The sequence below is a fragment of the Brachyistius frenatus genome, unplaced genomic scaffold, assembly GCF_029030835.1.
Source record: "Brachyistius frenatus isolate BFR_SWC_R1_liver_20210118 unplaced genomic scaffold, ASM2903083v1 Contig_245, whole genome shotgun sequence".
Classification (NCBI taxonomy): Eukaryota; Metazoa; Chordata; class Actinopteri; family Embiotocidae; genus Brachyistius; species Brachyistius frenatus.
In genome coordinates, this window is record NW_027210844.1 from 441,087 (window position 1) to 447,086 (window position 6,000).

A 6,000-nucleotide genomic window follows, 5' to 3' on the forward strand; every position below is an offset into this window, starting at 1 on the left:
CAGAACTTTGACCTTTTCAGCAAAGAGCTCATACTTGCTGAACTTGTTTTTCCTCTCGACTGAGCTCAGTGGAGCATAAGGAGGAGCTGCTCACAGGAAAGTTAATGATTAAACACCGCTGCAGCGTTTTAATGCTCACGTCAAGTAAGGGGAAAGAAAAGCGGCTGGTGTATGTGTCTCCAGATTGTCAGGGTCACATGTAGCTCCTGCTGCCGCCAACAAGAAGCCAAGCAGAGGAGCAATGTGACAAATCAGCTTAATTGGGTTTTTTTTAATGTTAAGTATGGAGCTGAAGGCCGGATGTACAACTCCTTTTTCAAGTTTGGAGCACTGTAAAAATATAAATACAAACAGAATGCAACCATGTAAACCCATATTTGATTGAATATAGACTAAAGACAACATATCAAATGTTGAAATTGGTATGTTGAAAGTTCATTGTTTATGAAAAAATTTGGTTATTTTGAATTTGATGGCAGCAACATGTTTGAAAATAAAGTTGGGACAGGGTCAACAACAGACTGGAAAAGTTGTTTGAAGCTAAAAAAACACTTGATAACTATTTAGGTTACCTGGCAACAGATCAGTAACATGATTGAGTATAAAAAAGAGCATTTTAGAGAGAGAGGGGCCCTCTGACGGCACTGCATTAAAAACAGACACTATTCTGTAGTGGAAATCACTGCATGGGCTCAGGAACACTTGTGAAAACCATCATCTGTGAACACAGTTCATTGCCGCATCCACAAATGCAGGTTCTCTGTTTCAACACTTGATATGTTGTCTTTGGTCTATTTGCAATTAAATATTTTTTTTCTTGTTATTTGCAAATCATCACATTCCGTTTTTATTACATTTTATACAGCATCCCAACAAAAAGATGTTTTAGACAGAGTTTAGTTATTTCTTGACAACAAACCTTTCCATCCATGTTGTGCTGTGTAGCGTCGCCACACCGCCTGCAGTGCTGAGAGGAACCGAACACATTTAGCCCTTATAGCTTCTCTGACGCAGGTTGTGACCCAGGCTTTGGGAAGAAATCACAGAAGTATATTGCTTCTGTGTAGTTAACCCGAGACAGCATTGCTAGCTTATGATTATGAATTATCAAACTGACAGCCCATCATTTCTTGATTTCGAATCAGATGAAATACATCTCTTAGGTGAAATCTGACAAGAAAAACATTACATTATAAAGCAGAATTCTGTCCAGGAATTGAACAGTGTTGCAGGAAAGTTTTGCAACCCTTCAAAAGTTTCTATATTTCTGCATAAATATGACATAAAACATCAGATTTTCACATAAATCCTAAAAGTCCTACATATCTGTGAGCGGTAAAATCCCGTTAATTTAAAGGTGAAATTAGAGCCAGGTGTACTCCTGGGGAGTAGTTCCCATCTCCAGGAGTGGTCGACCAACGAGGTCACTCTCAGAACAAGGTGTGTAACAGCCCTCGAGGTCTCAAGTGAACCCAGGGTAATTTTTAAGCAGCTGAAACCTTCTCTCACATTAACTGATGTTGATGTTAATGAGTCCACCATCAGGAGACCACTGAACAACAAAGGTGTGTATGGCACAAGGAAGAAAACACTGTTCTCCAAAAAGAACATGGCTTCCCATCTACAGTTTGTTAAAGATCACGAGGACATACCAGAAGACTGCTGGAAAAAATAGTTATTGGACAGATGAAACAAAAATAGAACTGAGAAGCATTACGTTTGGAAAAAGGAAAACACTGCAGTCCAGCAGAAGAACCTGATCCCCTCTGTGAAGCATGGTGGTGGTAGCATCATGGTTATCTAACATGGTGGTGGTAGCATCATGGTTATCTAACATGGTGGTGGTAGTATCATGGTTATCTGTTAGCATGATGGTGGTAGTATCATGGTTATCTAACATGGTGGTGGTAGTGTAATGGTTATCTGTTAACATGGTGGTAGTATCATGAGTATCATGGTTATCTAACATGGTGGTGGTAGTATCATGGTTATCTAACATGGTGGTGGTAGTATCATGGTTATCTGTTAACATGGTGGTGATAGTATCATGGTTATCTAACATTGTGGTAGTAGTATCATGGTTATCTGTTAATATGGTGGTGGTAGTATCATGGTTATGTTAACATGGTGGTGATAGCATCATGGTTATCTAACATGGTGGTGGTAGTATCATGGTTATGTTAACATGGTGGTGGCAGTATCATGGTTATCTGTTAATATGGTGGTGGTAGTATCATGGTTATCTAACATGGTGTTGGTAGTGTCATGGTTATCTGTTAATGTGGTGGTGGTAGTATCATGGTTATCTGTTAATGTGGTGGTGGTAGTATCATGGTTATCTAACATGGTGGTGGTAGTATCATGGTTATCTGTTAATATGGTGGGAGTATCATGGTTATCTAACATGGTGGTGGTAGTATCATGGTTATCTAACATGGTGGTGGTAGTATCATGGTTATCTAACATGGTGTTGGTAGTGTCATGGTTATCTGTTAATGTGGTGGTGGTAGTATCATGGTTTGGACCTGGTTTGATGCATCTGGATCAGGACGGCTCTCCATCATTGATGGACCAATGAATCCTGAATTATAGCAGTGAATTGTAAAGGAAAATGTCTGGAACCTTGTGGAACTTTCAATCAAAATATTGTGAAGGACCTGAAGCAGCAGTTAATGTGAGGAAACCACCAACATCCAAAGCGGAGGCTGTTCTGTTGGAGGAACGGTCTGAAAGTCCTCCCAGCTGATGAGCAGGATGATCAACCATGGAAACAAAGGTCACAGCAGATTCTGATAGCAGAGGTTCACAGACTTTTACCACTCATAGATATTTAAAATTGATCATTTTCATCAATCAATACATGACCCAGTTAAGTTTTGGTCTCATTTGTCTAATTGTGTTCTATTTATCCACTTTTAGGACTTCTGATGATGTTTTAGGTCAGTTTTATATATATACATATATATACAGTGGGTACGGAAAGTATTCAGACCCCTTTAAATTTTTCACTCTTTGTTTCATTGCAGCCATTTGCTAAAATCAAAAAAGTTCATTTTATTTCTCATTCATGTACACTCAGCACCCCATCTTGACAGAAAAAAACAAATGTAGAAATTTGTGCAAATTTATTAAAAAAGAAAAACTGAAATATCACATGGTCATAAGTATTCAGACCCTTTGCTCAGTATTGAGTAGAAGCACCCTTTTGAGCTCGTACAGCCATGAGTCTTCTTGGGAATGATGCAACAAGCTTTTCACACCTGGATTTGGGGATCCTCTGCCATTCTTCCTTGCAGATCCTCTCCAGTTCCGTCAGGTTGGATGGTGAACGTTGGTGGACAGCCATTTTCAGGTCTCTCCAGAGATGCTCAATTGGGTTTAGGTCAGGGCTCTGGCTGGGCCAGTCAAGAATGGTCACAGAGTTGTTCCGAAGCCACTCCTTTGTTATTTTAGCTGTGTGCTTAGGGTCATTGTCTTGTTGGAAGGTGAACCTTCGGCCCAGTCTGAGGTCCAGAGCACTCTGGAAGAGGTTTTCTTCCAGGATATCTCTGTACTTGGCCGCATTCATCTTTCCTTCAATTGCAACCGGTCGTCCTGTCCCTGCAGCTGAAAAACACCCCCATAGCATGATGCTGCCACCACCATGTTTCACTGTTGGGATTGTATTGGGCAGGGGATAAGCAGTGCCTGGTTTTCTCCACACATACCGCTTAGAATTAACGCCAAAAAGTTCAATCTTGGTCTCATCAGACCAGAGAATCTTATTTCTCATAGTCTGGGAGTCCTTCATGTGTTTTTTGGCAAACTCTATGTGGGCTTTCATATGTCTTGCACTGAGGAGAGGCTTCCGTCGGGCCACTCTGCCATAAAGCCCCGACTGGTGGAGGGCTGCAGTGATAGTTGACTTGTGGAACTTTCTACCATCTCCCTACTGCATCTCTGGAGCTCAGCCACAGTGATCTTTGGGTTCTTCTTTACCTCTCTCACCAAGGCTCTTCTCCCACGATTGCTCAGTTTGGCTGGACGGCCAGGTCGAGGAAGAGTTCTGGTCGTCCCAAACTTCTTCCATTTAAGGATTATGGAAGCCACTGTGCTCTTAGGAACCTTGAGTGCTGCAGAAATTATTTTGTAACCTTGGCCAGATCTGTGCCTTGTAGTGATGTTACGAGGTGTGCCGACGCTTCGAAGCGTGTGTCGAGTAATGGAGGGGGCGTTTCCTCGAAGCGTGTGTCGAAGCTTGCTTCATTTAGGGGAGGAGCCAAAAATGATGACGTCCGAAGCCTCGCTGCCGGCTGTACCACGTGACTGCTTCGGGAAGTGGTTCAGGTGTTGCCGGGAGGTTTGACGGCAATATAAACCCCTCAGGCTCCATTCAAAATGTGGGTTGTTGGTGGAGAGTTGGGGTCAGTTGAGAGTTTGGATAGTTTGGAGAGTTTAGAGAGAGAGAGAGAGAGAGAGATAGTTTGGAGATTTAGGAGAGTGAGGAGAGAAGGAGGTGATAAGATGGAGCCAGCTGGGAAGAAGAGGATTTCCCCTGTATGGGAACACTTTGATTTGATAACTCCTAATAAGGTAAGCTATATCTAACTCTATTTCAGACACATTAGGTTTGCTTATCAAGAACTGTATTTTTCAGTTTCTTATTTTATTCAAAGGTGAGGTGTTTATTGTGCTCCAAGGAGTTGGGGTACAATAACAACACCTCATCCATGCTGAGGCGTTACCGTGCCTTGCATGAGAATAAGGAGGAAACTGGAGCTTCACCCAGCCAAGGTAAGTCATTACAATATTACAAATGCACCATCACAATTTTTCCCTGTTCACTTTTGTTTATTGTGCAAATAAAGACAGGTAACAGACACTATTTATTCTCTTTTAACCAGCCACCAGAAAACAAGAGCTGGATGAAGCCCTCGTCTCCATGATAGTGAAGGACACACAGCCCTTCAGTATTGTGGATGATGTTGGATTCAGGGCATTTGTGTCCAAACTGGATCCTAATTATGTCCTCCCTACAGGGCAGGTATGTATGGGTGCATGCATGAAACAAATGAGTACTTTATTGTGTCTCACAGTTCAGCACTATATATTTTTTCCTTGAGGCTCTGAAGGCCATGGTGGAGGCCAAGTATGAGTCAGCTAAGGAGAAGGCTAAGGCTAAAGTGGAAAAGGTGGCTGCTGTTAGCCTTACTTCGGACATGTGGACATCCATAAAACCAAAAACTGTTGAGAAACTGTTATTTCTGAATAAAAATGAATAAAATGTCCCCTGTCCTGTACATCATTGTCCAAGTTACACAAGCATATTCAGTCCCCTCTTCCTAGTTCCACAAGCACTTCCACTGTCCTCTGCCTGCTTAAGCCCATGCCATTTTCCTAAAGTGACAGAAAAACATGATTACACAACCTGCCATATCATATGATACTACCATTTTGGGAAAATGTACACACACAGAATACATTCAAAAGATATTTTATTATGCACATATGTGATAATTTATGTACAGAAATTATTTGGTCATACATTTTTGTAATTCATAGTCATTCCCAACAGCCATAACAGACACAAACATTCAATGCATCACATGTGGTTCAGATACAGCTGCCTGTCATTATACACTTGGCCAGTAGGTGGTTTCGTGTGCACATGAAGCTTCGAGTAATGAACCCTTTCTGGAACCAATTGGCTGAAGTGGTTCGATGCCTCATGAGGCTTCATCTCACCATCACTAGTGCCTTGCCACAATTCTGTCTCTGAGCTCCTTGGACAGTTCCTTCGACCTCATGATTCTCATTTGCTCTGACATGCACTGTGAGCTGTAAGATCTTATATAGACAGGTGTCTAATCAAGTCCAATCAGTTTAATTAAACACAGCTGGACTCCAATGAAGGAGTAGAACCATCTCAAGGAGGATCAGAAGAAATGGACAGCATGTGAGTTAAATATGAGTGTCACAGCAAAGGCTCTGAATACTTATGACCATGTGATATTTCAGTTT